The 17621-nt window shown below is 34.4% G+C and overlaps 1 protein-coding gene across 1 annotated transcript in view; it reads left to right on the top strand.

Moving 5' to 3' along the window:
- LOC124406461 (neprilysin-4-like) overlaps nt 1-17621 on the top strand; it is a 42275-nt gene continuing 24654 nt past the window's right edge. Inside the window, exon 1 of the mRNA XM_046881890.1 lies at nt 1-372. The gene's annotated coding sequence lies outside the window, so the exon portion shown is untranslated. The remainder of the gene's footprint in view (nt 373-17621) is intronic.

The raw sequence follows: 17621 nt of genomic DNA, 5'->3' as shown, positions 1-17621 counted from the left end.
GTTGACAGTCATCCGCATCACAGGCGAGATTGCTCTATCCCGTAGAGATTCGAAGATTTCGAAAATCGCGATCGACGCCGATATACGAGGCGGGCTAATCAGAGGTTGCTGCTATTTAAATCTAGTCAAATATCGATCAAATTTGCAAGTGAAAACTAATTGATTTAAAGACGATGGATCTTACGCGGAGAACAATAACAAAAACGAGTGTTGGCAGGTCACGGTCGGGCATGCGATTTGATTTTTAAAACGTTGCAGTACTAGTAGCGAAAGGACATCAATAGTGAACTTCGTTTGCAGGGTATTAGTTTGATTTTTCAATCAAAAATACAACCAACTCACACATGCGAACGTTCTTTGGTATATTCAAAGGTAAATACACTTTTGTTTAATTACATGAGGTACGTGTAATCAGCTTCGATAAATAGCATTCACTTTGACGTTTGACTATGAATAGGATTCCTTGTAAATGGACTTAATAAATGCACGATTGAGGTTAAAAAAAATCAAGTGTCTATCGTTATTCATGAGTTCGATATTATGTAAGTACTGATTTTTGGTCAGTCAACCTCCCTGAGGTATTTTGGCGTAGAAAAATACTTTCAATACTAAAATGTGCATTATATTCACATAGTTTCGCCTGTAGCCAGATTTCGTCTTCTACCATTAACGAACGTTTTGCGACTAAGCGTGATATCAACAACTATTTAAAATAAAAAAAACTAACGCTGGAGTCGCCTTACATTGATCATGTATAAGTATAATGACCTAGACTATAAACTCGAACTACATTCACATCTTCGGTTTATCACAGTTATTGCTGCAATGGAATATATTGCAAGCTATATCGGAATATTGTGTACGTTTTCAAGTTATTGAAGTCGTCATTTTATACAAATGATAAATATTCCAACTGGAAATTCTCTTCATCGGGTTTACCAATTCTACGTAAATTCTGCATATTACATACGTATAGTATCAATCTCACCTCGGTGTAAGATTTTAGATGTTCGTTTGTTTCTTTAATATAGGAAGAAAAAGGGTGCGTTTGCTCGGTCGGTAAAGGTAGGAGTACTCCGTGACCTTAAGAGAAAAGCTGCATCTTTGTTGACTTTACAAAGAGAAGTACAAGTCAGCGAGTACGTCTTGTTTCAATTATACAGGGTGGTTCATTTTAATCGTCCCAGGTGAATATTCCAGAAACGAGAAGAGTTATCGGAACGTCTTACACAAAATGTACTTGATAATGTACGGTTTCAAAGGGGAAAGATGACGCTGACATGGGTCGACTTGCACAGTGTGCCATTTTGCTGTGTGCTGAGATTTTGTAAGTAATGTTTGATCTTACATAGGGAATACGTATTTCGGATATGAGTAGCTAATGAGATGATTTCGAGACGTTGAAAATTTTTTTATGAAGTTTCTCGAGTTTGTGTTTCCTTTCATCTCAGTTTCTGTACGTATTTTTTGTCTTTCACTCTCAGCGCAAAGTTTTCTCGTGGATACAAAATTGTCGAGTTTGAAACGACATAATATTCTTCATAATTCTGGTTTGGATCGTGAATTATTTTGATCACAAACCTTTTAGCGTGAGTAAGGGTGAATGAATAAGAGTGAAGGTTAACCCTTTCATGCATACATTTTTCTTTATATGCGATGCACTTGAAATTTTGCATTCATGGATTTTTGGGGTCGCTGATGACGAAACTGAACTGGAAATTGAAAAATTAAAAATAGCAGATTCATGGCGGACGTAAATTCAAAAAGTGATTTGATTTTGATAAAACTTTACGTTGCACGGTTTTTGGGGGTCATTGATTACGAATCTGGTCCCGAAATTCGAAAATTCAAAATGGCGAAAAAGAAAAATTTTGAAAAAAATCTCCAACATTTTTGACGTGTATCAAGTTTGTGTAAAAATTGGCATTCGGATTTTCGTGGTAGATTACCGGAAATTTCTTTTTTTCGTGGGAAAAGTAGGAATTTCGTTCATTTATTTACATCTGCTATTTTCGCAATAAATAAATCTTATATTTTTTTTAGACTTAGAAATATTTCAGGGACTATGTGGAACCAAAAAATCCGGCAGCTATTACCAAAAAGGTAGTTTTAATAGAAAGCTGCAAAAAAAGGTGGGACGCTGAACGTCCAGCGTGAATTAAGTCTTTGAATTCGTCTTTGATCTCGCTCTAACGCTGCTCATATCCAAAATACGCGTTCCCTATCTAAAATCAGACGTTACTTCCAAAATTTGTGAAGTGCCACATTCCACAAGTCGACCCATATCAGCATCATCTTTTCCTCTCGAAACCGTACACGTTAATTTGAATAAGGCTTTTCTGGTACCTCACGTCGTTTCAAAAATCTTCATCTGGGGTGATTAAAGCCGATCACCCTGTATATTACAATTATAATTCGAGAGTAAATAAAATATGCTAATTAAATTTGTATTTTTTAACGAAAGCAATTTATGTCTGATCGCGTGAGTTTTGTTTGATTTCCAGAAAAGCGATTAGTACAAGTACCAAATGTACATTAGTCAAATCAATTAGAAGCATTATGATGATCAACCGGTAAGTTTCATCACGTTATAAGTAATTAGTTGATTGCTCAAGAAACCTACCATATTCTACTTCAAATTTCAATCTTAAACATAACACTTGTTTCTATCAATTAAACTAGTTTTGCGAACATCATTTCTTCTCACGGTCAGTCGTAGCCTCAAATCTACTGAAACGAGACCGACTTTACCGTTTTTACTTATTCTTAGCGTTGAAACTAGCTCAATCTTTGTTTCCTTGCCATGACAAACGTCAGGCTACAATTCACTGGATGGTAAAATTACAAAAATTACAATAAACAAAGATCCATTTCTCGGTAAATTTATGTCCCGTGGAATCGCGCGATTAATTTCTGTGGAGGAAATATTTTAGCACTTTGAACAATAAAAGAGATATTAGCGTGGGAATTATAACATGGGACACCTTGTATGTAATTATTATGCATTTTCTTTGGACGCTGCACTGGTTTATACCTTACATATGTCCACATTAACATCGTGATCACCATATAAGTTGGCTTAGTAGACGTAAATGTGTTGGTCTTCAAATTTTTTCCTCTAGTATAGAGGCTAGAGTGAAACCGTCTTCATTCATTACGTTTTCAACTACGCAAGCCGTTATATTATCTTCATTCAGTGGACTGCCTGTGTTTACTTATAGATAATGTGATTATGCTATAGGTCAAAATGTGTTTCTTTGAAATCAAACAAAGTTTATTCATTTCAATCATTGTTTGTTTACATAACCCCTTGACTGGTAAGCCCGACATATGGCGGGCTGTCAAAAAATGCGTTTCAGACGAAATTTCTTAGAATTTCAGCACTAAAATCTGTACTTGGTGATTTTCGGGATCGCTGATTACGAATCTGCATTCAAAATTTAGAAATTTAAGATGGCGGATCCAATATGGCTCCCTCATTTGGCAGGATTCGCTCATATTTACAACAAATTTTTTTTAACTCATTAAATATGAATATTAAGGAAGAACAATTTCAGGCACCATTTCGATAAATAAATGAACAACAATCCATAGAAAACAAAATTTCTCCAATTTTCCAATTAATCATGCTTTTGTTAATTGAATAATTTTTACAATTTGTGAACAACACAGGGGTGTAAAAACTCCTGTTATTTTCGAACTAAAAACCTGAAAATGTTTCAACTTCGATTTTTTATGTTTTAATCAAGAATTTAAGGAATGAAAATGTTAAGAAATCAAAATAGGGCTACCAAAAAAAACATTTCTTCTAAACGTTTCGATTGTTTCAATTTCTAATCACTGAAAACTATATAAAAATAATATGTTTTAATATTTTACTCCGATCGTTTAAAAAATTGTTATAAATGAATGCATTGTTTATGACATTATGAAAAATTTGTTTTTGACAGTTAGATCGTTGATAAAAACAACCATTTTTAAGAAGAAAATCGTTCCTTAAAACAAATTCCCTATAATTTAAAAACGCATTTTTCAATTAACAATTTTTTTTATTCGCCAGAAATTATTATTAAGGAATAATTTCCTCCTAAACAAATCATTATTTCCAGTGCTCTTTCATATTCTGACAAATGAATCTTTTTGTTCGTTTCTTCATTGTTTATTTAATAAACAATCTGTTTAATAAACAAATGAACATCCGTACTATATTTTTTTTAGATACTAGCCAAAAAATGAAAACAACCATGCACAACTTTTTGATGAAAATATTTTTTTACTATTTTTTACCTAATTTCAAATATTTTCATGTCTCTGAGCTTGCCGTTTTTTTTTTCTTATTTATTATTGCGCTGCGAATAACTTGTAAACTATTACCAATATGGTAAAGACACTCCAAATCTTTTTTATATACCATTAAATAATAAATAAATTGAGCTTTTAATCGAAGCTCTATCTCGATTATTTACTATTTTATTTGCATTTATTTAGGAAAGTGTGAAATTTTCTGCTTTTTAAGAATCTTTTTTTATATTCGCGATATCTGCAATAGTTTTCGAGATATTCGCAAAAAACGAGATCCCTTTTTTTTAACTAAATTGTTTATAACTTTTGCAATTTTTTGTTCCCCACCTTGAATTTTCTTGAAAAGTTTCTAGACGTGATTCCGAATCTAATGACACGTCAACCATATTTTTAGGAGAATTTTAAGGCGAAATCGTAAAAAAAGGTGCTTGTTGACTAGACTAAGACTCCAGACAAACAGGTCACATTCAAAAAGCAAAATAGTCGATCGATGAATCAGGTTTCTTAAATTCATCACTGAAAAAAATTTTCTCTCTCTGCAAAGAGTTATGCATAACAACTAGGAAATGAAAGATCGAGCATAATAGTAAATTCGGATGAAAAGAGTTTTTGCCGTGCGAAACCGTGGAGATAAATGAGGTAATTGAATTTAGGTAATCGTCAATAATGTGATAACGAAAATCTTGATGCTTTCTGCTTCGTCACCCTTCACTGCGGAAAGTGCGGGCAAGACAATTAGCAGAATCGCCATTGCACGGAGGGAAAGGATTATTTAAGTCAAGTGATATTCGTTTGATTCACTAAATACTATAGTCAAATGCGGTGAACTCAATACTTAGCTCATTCAACAAAACGTAGAGGTAAAATCCCATTTTACAGTCCGTTTTATAGGTGTAAAATCCCGTTTTACACAGAAACATATGTGTAAAATGAAAAAGGACTTAAATTCCCCGAATCCGTGTCTCATAGTTGAAGTCAGGTTAGTTCTGAAAATTTCCATTTCAATTTATAGTGAGGAGGATTACTGTTCTTTTATGTTCTTGACCAATTTGGTATCAAGTTCAGTGGTATTCAGTACATTTTTTTGTTTAGTTACAAACCTTTCAGTGATGAAAAAAATAAATTTATGTTATCATTACTCCTAATAAATATAAATACTTTTTAACAATAAAGTATTATTGTCTTTTTGCCCCCCCCCGCCAAAGCTCCCCAATGGAGGGTCGCCCCTGGACCCCTTACGTATCCAGGTACGCGACCTTCTTCTTTCTGCCTTTTTTTTGCAATGTTTTTCAATTTCACGGCTCGTAGGGCTCAAAGTATTGTTCGCATGGCGAGCGTAACGATTTACACCCTCGTGCAGTATCGCCGAGCCCTCGGTGTGTAAAACCGTGTTTTACGCTCTAGATACAAAATAGTATATTGTGCGCCAAGGGGGAGAAGTGGGACTTTTTCGATCGAGTACTGAAAATATTACACAAGGTGTACAAAGTTCTTCCTACATGGCACACACGATATTTTATATGTAACAAAGGTAGGAATATGGCAGCTTTTCATGCTTGTGGAGTGGGGGGCAGAAATATCGCTTTTCGACCCGGGTCACGCATACGGGAGCAGAAGTGAGGTGACGTCATACTTTTTACTCCCTAGGGAGTAGAAGCTCACTTACCGCTCCCCCTCTTCACAGGCACGAAAAACTGCCATATTCATGCGTGTGTTATATAATAGCTATTTTCTGTGCCTTATAGAGCGACCGGAGTACTCGGCGTGGCTGCACGAGGGTGTAAAGTATTACGCCTGTGGTGCAAACAATATATTTCGTACTACGTAGGCGTAAACGGGATTTACCCGTTCGCTTGGAGGACGTAAAATCCCGCTTTAAACCTAATAAGACAAAAACTACTATTTCGTAATACATGCACGATTTTCAAATTTTTTTTACCCAAGCGAGTCTAAAGTGACCGTTTTCAAACCAGCGGACAAAAATTAAAAATCCCCGCTACGACGAGTAGCGGGCATTTTTTAATTTCATTTACCCGCTAAAATATTTTTCAATATTTTCAAGTAAGTTATCAATATGTAATTGAGACAAATTCTGTTTTTTTTTTTCAAATTCTCCCAATAAAACTGATTAACAAATAGCTACCCTCTCTGTGTCTTTCTAATAAGCGAAATTTTCGGACATAATCTAATAAGCTGACATGGTTGTCATGTCAGAAAACGGTGACATTCACGGTTTCATACAGGTCTGGAAACTAATTGTAAGCCACATTTCAGTGAAACCGCGTGTTCCCGTTACGAGCTCCGCTATTCCTTTTGACCGCTGCCAAATGCGTCGCTGCGGTCTAGTAGTGTCTCCCACGCACATTTTTCTCTGTGCTCCCCCCTTCGCACTTTGCAGCTTAATATTTTCCGCGCATGCGCCTGATTCAGGAGAGTGAGAGAGACGAACTGGAACTACTCTGTCCTTGTCGCACACTACTAAGCAGCAATCCTACGTAGCGGCGAAAAATCTAAAAATATTTGGGGAAGCGCACTCGCCTTTCGGCTTGTACTGTAATCTCCATACTCGGTTTAAAAAGCCCGCCTTACGCCTATGGTACACGATATATTATTTTTAATTTATCGCCAATATCAATTTCTATGATTCGAAACTTGGTATTATGCTTTCGTCAGTTGTAATACCTTTGTGACAAATTTGTCTGACGTTATTCGTATCATACTTTCTAGCCGATTAACCGCTTTTATAACTATCTCTGAAGATACTTTCGTAGCGAGAGAGTTCACTGCCTAGTGGCCGTTCACAGTGCTAGTATATTGATGTTTATGATGAATATATTCTCTACTTGTGCCGAAGCATGTGCTGTTTTTATTACATCTGAAAACGTTCACTCGAATCAATACTATACTCGATCGCGACAAGAAAGGCTTTTGTTGAATCAAGGAATTCGCTTGACTAAATCGTTTCGACAAACTAACTAAATCGAAATTCTGGAATCGAAGTGATCGTATTTGGAACAAATAAGGGATACTACGTAGATTAAAATAAATGGACTCCAACAAAATCTATTTTGTTGCTTCAAGAATTCCTTTTTCGCCATGTAGGGATCCCGTGTGTAGGGGACACGTGTGCAGGTCTTATTCTGAGATCGGAAATGAATACAGCTTGACACAAATTACTTTTAGGCATACGGCTGATCAAGGATTGCGAGATCCATGCAAAGCCGGCGAGTTGTTCCTCCGTGGTGTGAACATTGTTTTTCCGTACATCAACCGTAAATTACGTCACGTGGTTTCACTTTTGGCCGTAAAGTTGAACTTAAGATGCCAGTAGGTACATAGCGCGTAACTGGCATATTCTAGTGATGCTACTAATTTAACAAAAGTTACGCAATTCTTAAAATCGCCATGCACAAAAGGTGTATTTGATTAAATTAAGCGTAATGCGTAACTGATCTAACCAATTGTAGATCAGAGTTTCTGCTGTACACTCAAATGGAAATGCTAAGCAGATTTGCGATTGGTTTTTGTAGCAAACGCCTCTCGGATAGTATGCGTCATGGGGAACCGGTACTCTTCATACGAGTATACGTGAAGCGGAATATATCAAATATTATACAAACTGGGGTTGAATTGTTTACAGTTATGTTGACCTGACGCCACCGCCTTACGCTGAATCTCTTGATATTGATAACAACTATAATATATGATGTATCAAGATAAATGTCCCAACGAGATTGAATCTATTATTGTAATAAACTCGTTATAAAGCTAGTTTTTATGACACGCTTGCTATACTGACACACCGTTGACTGAAGAATATAAAGACAGTTACCCTTATGGGCTTTGGTGTGACAACCGAAAATCGCCGCGCGCTTGCGCCCTCTCAGTTATTCCAACGGCGGCGTTAGGAACTTATTCCAGAAAATCCGAGGCTTACCGAGCTCGGCATGTTGCTGGCTGCAATAACCTTTGGAGTAATAGTCTTCCCAATGGTAAGCCCAAATCAATACTCAGCCTGTACGAACTTACCAACTTGTCGGCAATACCAGTAATTAATAAGAAGAAAAAAATTCTTCCAATATTCATATGAAAAACGTGATTTAATTAAAGTATAGGAAACCAGAGAAAGAATGTACACACGGATCATAAATAATGATAGATCAGATATATTAATGATGCAGAGACCAAAAAATACATATATATGTACGTATGTATAGACGATCTATAAATTATATTAATGTATATGATCCATGTATGATTAATACGGATGCATACTAGGGTGATGCAAAGAAAATCTTCAAATTTTTTTCTCGGAGCTCCATCAAAAATCGTTAGTACCTCTCAAAAGAGTAATTTTAGGCAAACTTATGATTGAAAGATAAAACAATTTAGCTAGTGCCCAGCGAATTTCTGTTTTTTTTTTTTTTGCAACTTGTTGAGAATCGCGACATGATTTTTTTTTTCCCCCATGGCAAAAAGTGTTCGTATACAATACAAGCTAGATTTTTTTTTGTCCTTTAATACTCTGAAATTTTTTTGAAGCTGCCTCAATTAATTAATTTATTTTTTTATTTATTATTAATTTATTATTTCATGCAAAAAATGATTGTTTCCTTCTTTTTAGAGAGATGAAAAAATTGTTATTTGTTGCTGAACTACTGTTAATCTTCTGATTTTGAGCTGAAAATGCAAAACAAAAACGGTAAATTAATTACTTGAGGCAGCTTCAAAAAAATTGCAAAGTACTGAAATTTAAAAAAAAATCATGATGGTATTGAATACGACCACTTTCTGCTATAGGATCAAAAGAAAAAAAAATTTCACCACGCGATTTTTAATAAAAAACAGAAAAAATGAGGTGTCGTGGGACACCTGACAAGCGAAGCTTCTTACGCTTTGTATATGAAATCCACTGAATTGTCGCTTTCTGATATATTCATTGCACAATTTTATTTATTATTCATATTTTTCATACTATATGTATTAGGGCGATTTTATATATTTTATATATTTTATAGGCGAAATAATTCCCTAAAAGTTATAGCTCTTAATATTAATATTAAGTACTCGCCCAGGGCGTGAAAAGATTTCCCATATAAAATACACGTGAATCGAAGCGTTTTTTTTTTTCAAATCTCTACAACTCAGCGGAATTTTATGATATCACATTGATCTTGGTCGCAATTTACGCAGAATTGAACGATCTTCGAAAGTGTTCAGAACGGCGTAAGTGCAACTTACATTTGTGAGGTGGTACAGGGCACTAAAGTTGATTTTTACCCAAAATTCTCCATTTTTCGGTGTTATCTCCAAAATGATAACTGTACCAAAAAAAATTAAAGAATAACTTTGTTGGAAATTTGATTTACTACAAAAAAGGTCCTTCAGCCCAAAATGCTCAGATTGATATTTCTTGAGATATCGAAATTCAACTTACTTGACATATCAAATTTTTATGTTCTATTGAATTAAACGTTTTAATCTAATATAACCAATAAACATTATGGTTTATTGAATCAAACGTTTTTAATTACTTATATTCCAATGGAATAGATCGAATGGATCGAATCGAATCGAAAAAAATCAAATTCCAGTGTAATATCAATAATTTAAAACATTTGATTCGATAAACCATAAAAATTTTATACGACAAGAAGTTAAAGTTCGATATCTCAAAAAATATCAATCTGAGCAATCAGGTCTACCAGACCTTTTTTTGTAGAAAATTGAATTTCCAACAAAGTTCTTATTCACACTTTTTTAGTAAAGTTAATCATTTTGGAGATAACAGCGAAAAATGGAGAATTTTGGGTAAAAATCAACTTTAGTGACCTGTACCATCTCACCAGTGTAAGTTGGACTCGCAACGTTTCAGACACTTTTGAAGATCGTTCAATTATGCGTAAATTGCGACCAAGACCAATGTGATATCATAAAATTCCACTGAGTTGTAGAGATTTGAAAAAAAACGCTTCGATTCACGTGTATTTTATATGGGAAACCTTTTCACGCCCTGGGCGAGTACTTAATATTAATATTAAGGGCTATAACTTTTAGGGAATTTTTTGTTCGATATATAGAACAAAATTTTCGATGGGGACTGAAAAAAAAATAGTCGTTCAAAAAAAATCACCCTAATATGTATATTACATATCACAATAATATTAATTCTGTTGTATTATTTAATTTAAATAAGCATAGACCGCAACAATAAACAAAAACAGAAAGTACGAGTTACCTAACGCAGTTCCCTTCTCGAGTATTCTGTTTCGCTTACTAGCAACAACGATATGCGTCGAACTTCCGTTTCTAACGTTTCACTATTCATGAGTTAGGCGTTAAAAAGCTTCGCTTCAAAGACCGAAAAGTCGCTCGAGTACTATGGAAATTTTTTATTTTTTTATCTCCAATTTTGGTAAAATTATTTTTATTATTTTTTATGTACTAACGGTTTTTGATGGAGCTCCGATGAAAAAAAATATCGATGTTTTTATATCACCCTAATGCATACTATAAATTTTATAGTTTTCCAAGAAACAAACTGGATTATCAATAATAATGCGTGTATAAAATGGATATGGGAAAATTATTCATTTTGAAGTGGAATTCTATTCGAGACGCGCTTAATTTATTCTATAACATTAATATTCATAATTGTTCCGATAACATTTCCTTTCCACTCGATCTTTAATTTTCGTATACACAGAATCGAAACGCTATTTTAGCATTGATAGTTGAAAATCGCAAGTGAAGTACCTTCATTGGGTAGACAAGCAGTATAATTATGCGAAAAGTGTTCGTATGTAAAAAAAATCAGAGCAACCCTAATACATCACGGACCAGCTAATTTTGATCCAGATGAGATGGGATGCTCCGTACATGAGGTGGTATTTAACGCAGTACATATCCTGATTTAGAGGCCTAGAAAGAGGTGATTTTCGGCGATTTTTTTTTTATCGACAAAGAAACAACGAAGCTTCGTAAAATTTCGAGTATATTTTAACACACAATTGAAACGTACGTTTTTAATTGACACATATTTCTATTGCCGATAATAAAACTATGGGTCAATTAAAAATAATTTTAATTCGTACATTTCAGGCAAGAATTATGCGCTCTATGTTTCCCGCTAATTTGAGACTCCAGCGGCGAGGCTTCAATAGTCAGCTAATAACTCCACTATTTTGCGACAATTTGATGATCAAAAAATATTTTTGTACTTTTCAAATGTGTGTTAAAATATAATCGAAATTTTACGAAGTTTCGATGTTTCTCTCCTGATAAAAAAAAATCGCCGGATATCAGCTTTTCTTTAAGCCTCTAAATCAAGAGCGGATAACAATCCGGTGCCCCCTCTCCCAACCATGGCTAGCGGCGGAGAGGCGTAAGGCTTACAATGTATGCGTGTGTATTACGTCTGTGCTGCGTCGCTTACCCCGTGTCTCCCCCGTGCCTCACTGCCGCCAATCCGCGACAATTGGAAGATCATCGCCGAATTGACTACTTTTTTAGATGTTCCGCCTCTTGCTCCATCACACTGTTATGGGCTGGTTCCATTTCAAACCACCCAGCAAGGTCGGGACGAAAAATTCAAACGACTTGTAAATAATTTATATGATTCTTTTGGTAATTTAAGGGGACCCGTATTTGGTCATTTTGCTCTAAAAAAATTTCATCCCTCTGCACGGCTATTAACATTTTTTGTCAAAAACTCGTTTTTACAGATTCCGTAAATTTACTGTTTTTTTAAAGTGCTATAACTTTTGAACGAATTAACGGATTTGAGTGATTTTTTTTTTCAAAATGTGCGTATTTTTATCTTCTTTCATAAAATTACAAGTTTAGGAAGATCGACACAAAATCGCCGGAGTTATTCAACGTAATGTAAAATAATCCGAAAAAATTCAACCCCGATTTTCGGGAATCGCATTTTTTTTTTTTCTCTCACCGATTTTTTCTCGAATAGTTCTTTAAAGATACTAACTCTTCGCACAAGTTTCGTTAGCGGATTAGTTCTGTAAAAAGAGTTATGAATTTTTCAATATCACGAATTTTTTATATTTTCAGGTATGTGTCGAAACCGTGTGAAAATATACATCAGCTATTAAACTTTGTGTGATTAGACCCGAAGAATTACAGCTATTCCGCGAGAGTAAAACAGAAGAATGGAAAAAAGTTAGAGCAATCAAAGGCATTCAAAAGACTCACGTCTGGAAAAAAGATATACTTAGATACGAACTGTACCTCTACTGCAAGAACAAGTCAGCACCCTTGGGTTGAAGAAGCAACAATTTAAATGAATTGACGATGTATGAGATGCTCCAAACATTGTTATAGTGAATTCATGTTTATTGTAATATTGAACTGTTTTGGGATTAATATAGTCTTATTTTTGAATAGATTTTTCATACTTTTCCTACGCACTTATTTCGTCGTATACATGTATTAAACAGAAAGAAACAATGTAGCGACATAAAGAAATCGATTTACAGTATAAAATATAAGCTACCTGAAAATATAAAAAATTCGTGATATTGAAAAATTCATAACTCTTTTTACAGAATTAATTTGCTAACGAAACTTGTGTGTAGAGTGAGTATCTTTAAAGAACTATTCGAGAAAAAATCGGTGAGAGAAAAAAAAATGTGCAATTCCCGAAAATCGGGGTTGAATAACTCCGGCGATTTTGTGTCGATCTTCCTAAACTTGTAATTTTATGAAAGAAGATAAAAATACGCACATTTTGAAAAAAAAAATCACGCAAATCCGTTTATTCGTTCAAAAGTTATAACACTTTAAAAAAAAACAGGAAATTTACGGAATCAGTAAAAACCAGTTTTTGACAAAAAATGGTAATAGCCGTGCAGAGGAATGAAATTTTTTTAGAGCAAAATGACCAAATACGGGTCCCCTTAAATTACCGAAAGAATCATATAAATTATTTACAAGTCGTTTCAATTTTTCGTCCCGACCTTGCTGGGCGGTTTGAAATGGAACCAGCCTGTGAAAAACCAGCTCTTATGTTAAGCCGTAATTACTTAGTCTTGTTCTCGGCCTTGTCAAGGGAGGTGTTGTTGGACGCCTTAATGTAGGAGCTAGTTTTTTATAACAGTGTGATGAAGCAAGAGGTGCGACATCGGCAGTGCTAAGCCCCTCCCTCATCCGGAGCCGGAGAAAATTCACCCTGAATATTTGTATATTTGGAAAGATTAAACTTTTATTCAGTAAAACACGTTTGGTTATAATTCTTTGCCGCCAACAGGAATTGTTGTAAATTTTATTTCAACCGAAAAACAACCGTGAACGGGGAAAATGCAAGTTTGGTAGTGCATGGGTTCCCATTGCTATAGAGGGTCAACATTTGTAGCACAGATTTTTGAACGATTTGAAACAGATTTGGAATTTGATTTTCATACGACGTAGTACCACCCTAATTGACATGCAATATTACGTGCATAGATGCAGTAACAATTATGCAGAATGTGTGTTATACGGCTAAAGAACCGACTTATGTACACGCGATTTCCCCTACAGCATACTCGTTTTTCATGAAGATTCTAATAGGCGATCTTGAGGGATTCACCGAAATCCAGATCTCGAGTATGGAGCATCAAAATGGATAATCACGTGTTGAAAGTTGAAATTTTGATAATTAATACTTCGAGATTGGCAGGGCCAAGCTCCGTCCGATTTTGACAGCTCATGTAAAATATTGGACTGAATGGATATGTATTTTTCTCAGACGATTGTAAAAAAACGAATTGTAGAGAAACTACCCTAAGCCTAACCGCCGCCCTAGGCTTGCGCGCAAAAGCCGCCCTTTTCACGCAGACATGGGATAGGTGGAATGAAATAAGATACCTGACGGATCAAAAATGATTATTATTATTTCATATTTAGCTAAAGCTACACAGCGCAAAAAAAATTTATTGCCCTGATTTTTTCTGTGAATTTTATAGAATTTAGGAATAAAATCAACATGATATTAGAAACCATTCCTCTCCTTAAATTATCACAACAATATGAAAAACTAGCGCCAATGTAATATAAAGTGAACTTTTAGAGTCATATTACACCCTAAGTTTTTATAGTTGCTTAACATTTTTTGGAAAATATTTTTATAATCAGCACCTTTTGCGTTGCCTAAAAATTTAGAAACAACAGTTTTGAAGAAATTCCAGGCATATTTTTCTGAGCTTGTCATGGCAAATTACAGACATTCTCAATCTCTGCATCTTCATATCAACGAAGCAAACATGAATTCACTAAATATTATCTACATATTTTCTGAACGGAATCACATTTCACGCACATTTTTATTCACCCAATTTGGAACAAAATTTTTGGTTGCCCCATGAAATTGAAAAAAAAGGTGGAAAGTACAATTCAATATACATATCCATCAATTTTATAGTTTTATTACAATGTCAATTTCGTATTTTAAACCACAAATAAACTCTCGACACTCTCGTAGGTAATAATTTTATCACCTACTTCATCTACAATATAAAATACCCCGATCACAGCATTCACTGTTCACAATCCACTGAAAAAACAATAATGATTGACTACACGAACAGGCAATCACGCGGTCTTTTTACTATTTAATCACGTCTAATATCATCGACCATATGAGCGTTTTAAATTCTTTCACGATTTGCGAAACGCAATACGCTCCTCGAGAGAAAAGTCTTGCTCCTCGCACATGATGCGAGATCGAACAGGCCGTGGGCCGTGACAATCAACGCATACATTGTAATAAATATCGAGTTTTTTCGAACGACAATCTGTAGACATTGGCTTGAAAGCAACTGGAAATATTCGTAATGCATATACGAATGTGTTTAGTCGATCAATTTAATTATTTTCAGGAACATTTTTATGACATTAACTTGAAAGTTGTTTTTATTCCTTTAAAAAAGATTTTGTTAAATGCATTTCCATACAGTTATTTCCGTGTAACAAATTTACTTACGAGTTGAAAAAAAGTATCACTTCAAGTTTTGCCGCCCCCTGATTCTGCCGCCCTAGGCTATAGCCTACTCAGCCTATTGGCTAATCCGCCCCTGCATACGCATACCCCGATTGACGGACAAATATACATGTCTATAATATATGTTCGTCGTTGGTTAAATTACGTAACGTGTTGTCTGATTCAGATGGTTTTGGCACGCCGTTGTAATGTCAATCGCAGAATATTTTTCATAAAAAATTCAAATTATTTTATCATTTTCAATTTTAACTCAATATTGTTTTGGTAATTTTTTTTATGTACTAACATAATAAAATCGAATATTATTGTCTCGCAACATAAATCTAATTACTGGTTATTATCTTCCAACATAATAGTTTGTATTTTTATTATCTTGTGACATGTCATAATAATAATTGATCACATTATAATTATGCATAGACATAATAATAATTCTTTTAACTAGCCATTATCATAATCACAAATATTTATAAATATGCCGCTACATATTAATAAATTGGCTGATTTAATTTTTACTCACACATAAAATTAACGTGTAATTTTCGTTACGAATTATCGTAATAGTAACTTATGGAATTCGTTTATGACAACACTGATAGCATAAATGTGCAAAAATACATAATTAAATATAAGAGAATCATTATGCTGTACCATCATAAATTTTATTAGCAGCCATGAGTCTTTATTATGTCACTACGTAATTGTAATTTTGAAAATTTATCATGAAAATATATAAAACAATTTTTCGAATAAAAATTATGTTGTTGCATAATAGTAATCACACGAATAGTATTGTCACAACTGTTAAATTTATTTATTGCGATTTCATTATGTGAATAATTTTAATGCTGCATTTATGTTATGCACATAATTTTAATTCTTAACTATGTACATAAAATTAAATTCAGATTACCTGTTTGGCATGATCATAATCAAAATAAATTCAGTTATTATTTTGTTACAATAAAACTTGCAATTTTCCAATAGTCATTACCAAAAGTATGATTGTTTACGAGCTCATTATATTTATTTTAAGGCATAAATATAATTTCAAATGAAATTTATGCGCTGACATAAATATAATACAATTATTTTTTATTATGATATACCATAATTTCAATTTAACATTAAAATTTATTTCGATATATAATAATAATTCATCATATTTTAATTATGCAGTGCCATGAATAAAATTAGTTTTTTTATGATAATTTAATTTTAATTCGATTTTTTTTTTCTGCCATTAAATAGTAAAACTGCGTGCCGTAGATGGTTAAAGCAGATAAAGCATTGTCATATATTGATTACATTTGAGTCGTGCAATCTTAGAAAATACTTATCACTACGACAATAATTTTGCACAATTCATGACAAAACTGTTCTTTTTATGTTATGATTGTGACAAATATAATTATTTCGCTACTTATCACAATTTGTGTATGTCTCAAATTAATTCGTTACATTTAACTTTGCAACCATTTGCCAATATACAGAGAAATGAGTGTAGGCGAATGTTGGAAAATTATGTCATACCTAGAACCGAATCCGTATTATTGGAATAAAATAACGACTGTGTCGATAAAGATATTGTATTCGCTTCGTACCGACTCGATCTCGAGCTTCCATATCGACACTGTTTTGGTTGCTACGAATGTCGGTATGCGCCTGTTGGGTAGAGTCGATTCAGCAGAAACCTCCTACGCTCCCAGGCCCACCTGGGCCCACTTACCCGCCGAAAACTGGTCACAAAAATTTACCCAGGGGTAACTGTCTTTATATTCTTCAGTCAACGGACACACATACATCAGTGTTTTTACCGCCAGAAGTTGAATTTGGCGTATCGGAAATAGGGCAAAGACCATAAAATAACTAGACGTAAGGCTGGAATTTCATGAGCAAAAAGTAACAGCAGCAGCATTTACCACCACCCAACATTCTGATTTGTTGACTCGGGTTAGGTCAGGTTATTCAACCAATCGGAAAGATTGGATGGTGGGAAATGCTGCTGCTGCTATGTTTTGCTGTTCATGAAATTCCAGCCTTAAGGTAAGATTTCACGGGCAGCAGAAAGTAGCAGTAGCAGCAGCAATTCACTGAAAGTTACTAGCACTTCCGGCGCAAGTTTTTGCTGCTTGTGGTTCATTAATCCGAACAGCAGAGCAGCAAATTTATGAGCAACGCTGCTACTGCGTGAAATTACTAGACCGATGTTAGTAACATCTGGTAAGTTACTAAATTGCCGCTTCTTTTTACTGCCCATGAAATCTTACCTTGAGATGCGCGTATGTAAGTCACGCTCCATGTGCTGCCACCCAAGCACGTGTCT

The sequence above is a fragment of the Diprion similis genome, chromosome 1, assembly GCF_021155765.1.
Source record: "Diprion similis isolate iyDipSimi1 chromosome 1, iyDipSimi1.1, whole genome shotgun sequence".
Classification (NCBI taxonomy): Eukaryota; Metazoa; Arthropoda; class Insecta; order Hymenoptera; family Diprionidae; genus Diprion; species Diprion similis.
This window is presented reverse-complemented; position numbering and strand designations above follow the sequence as displayed.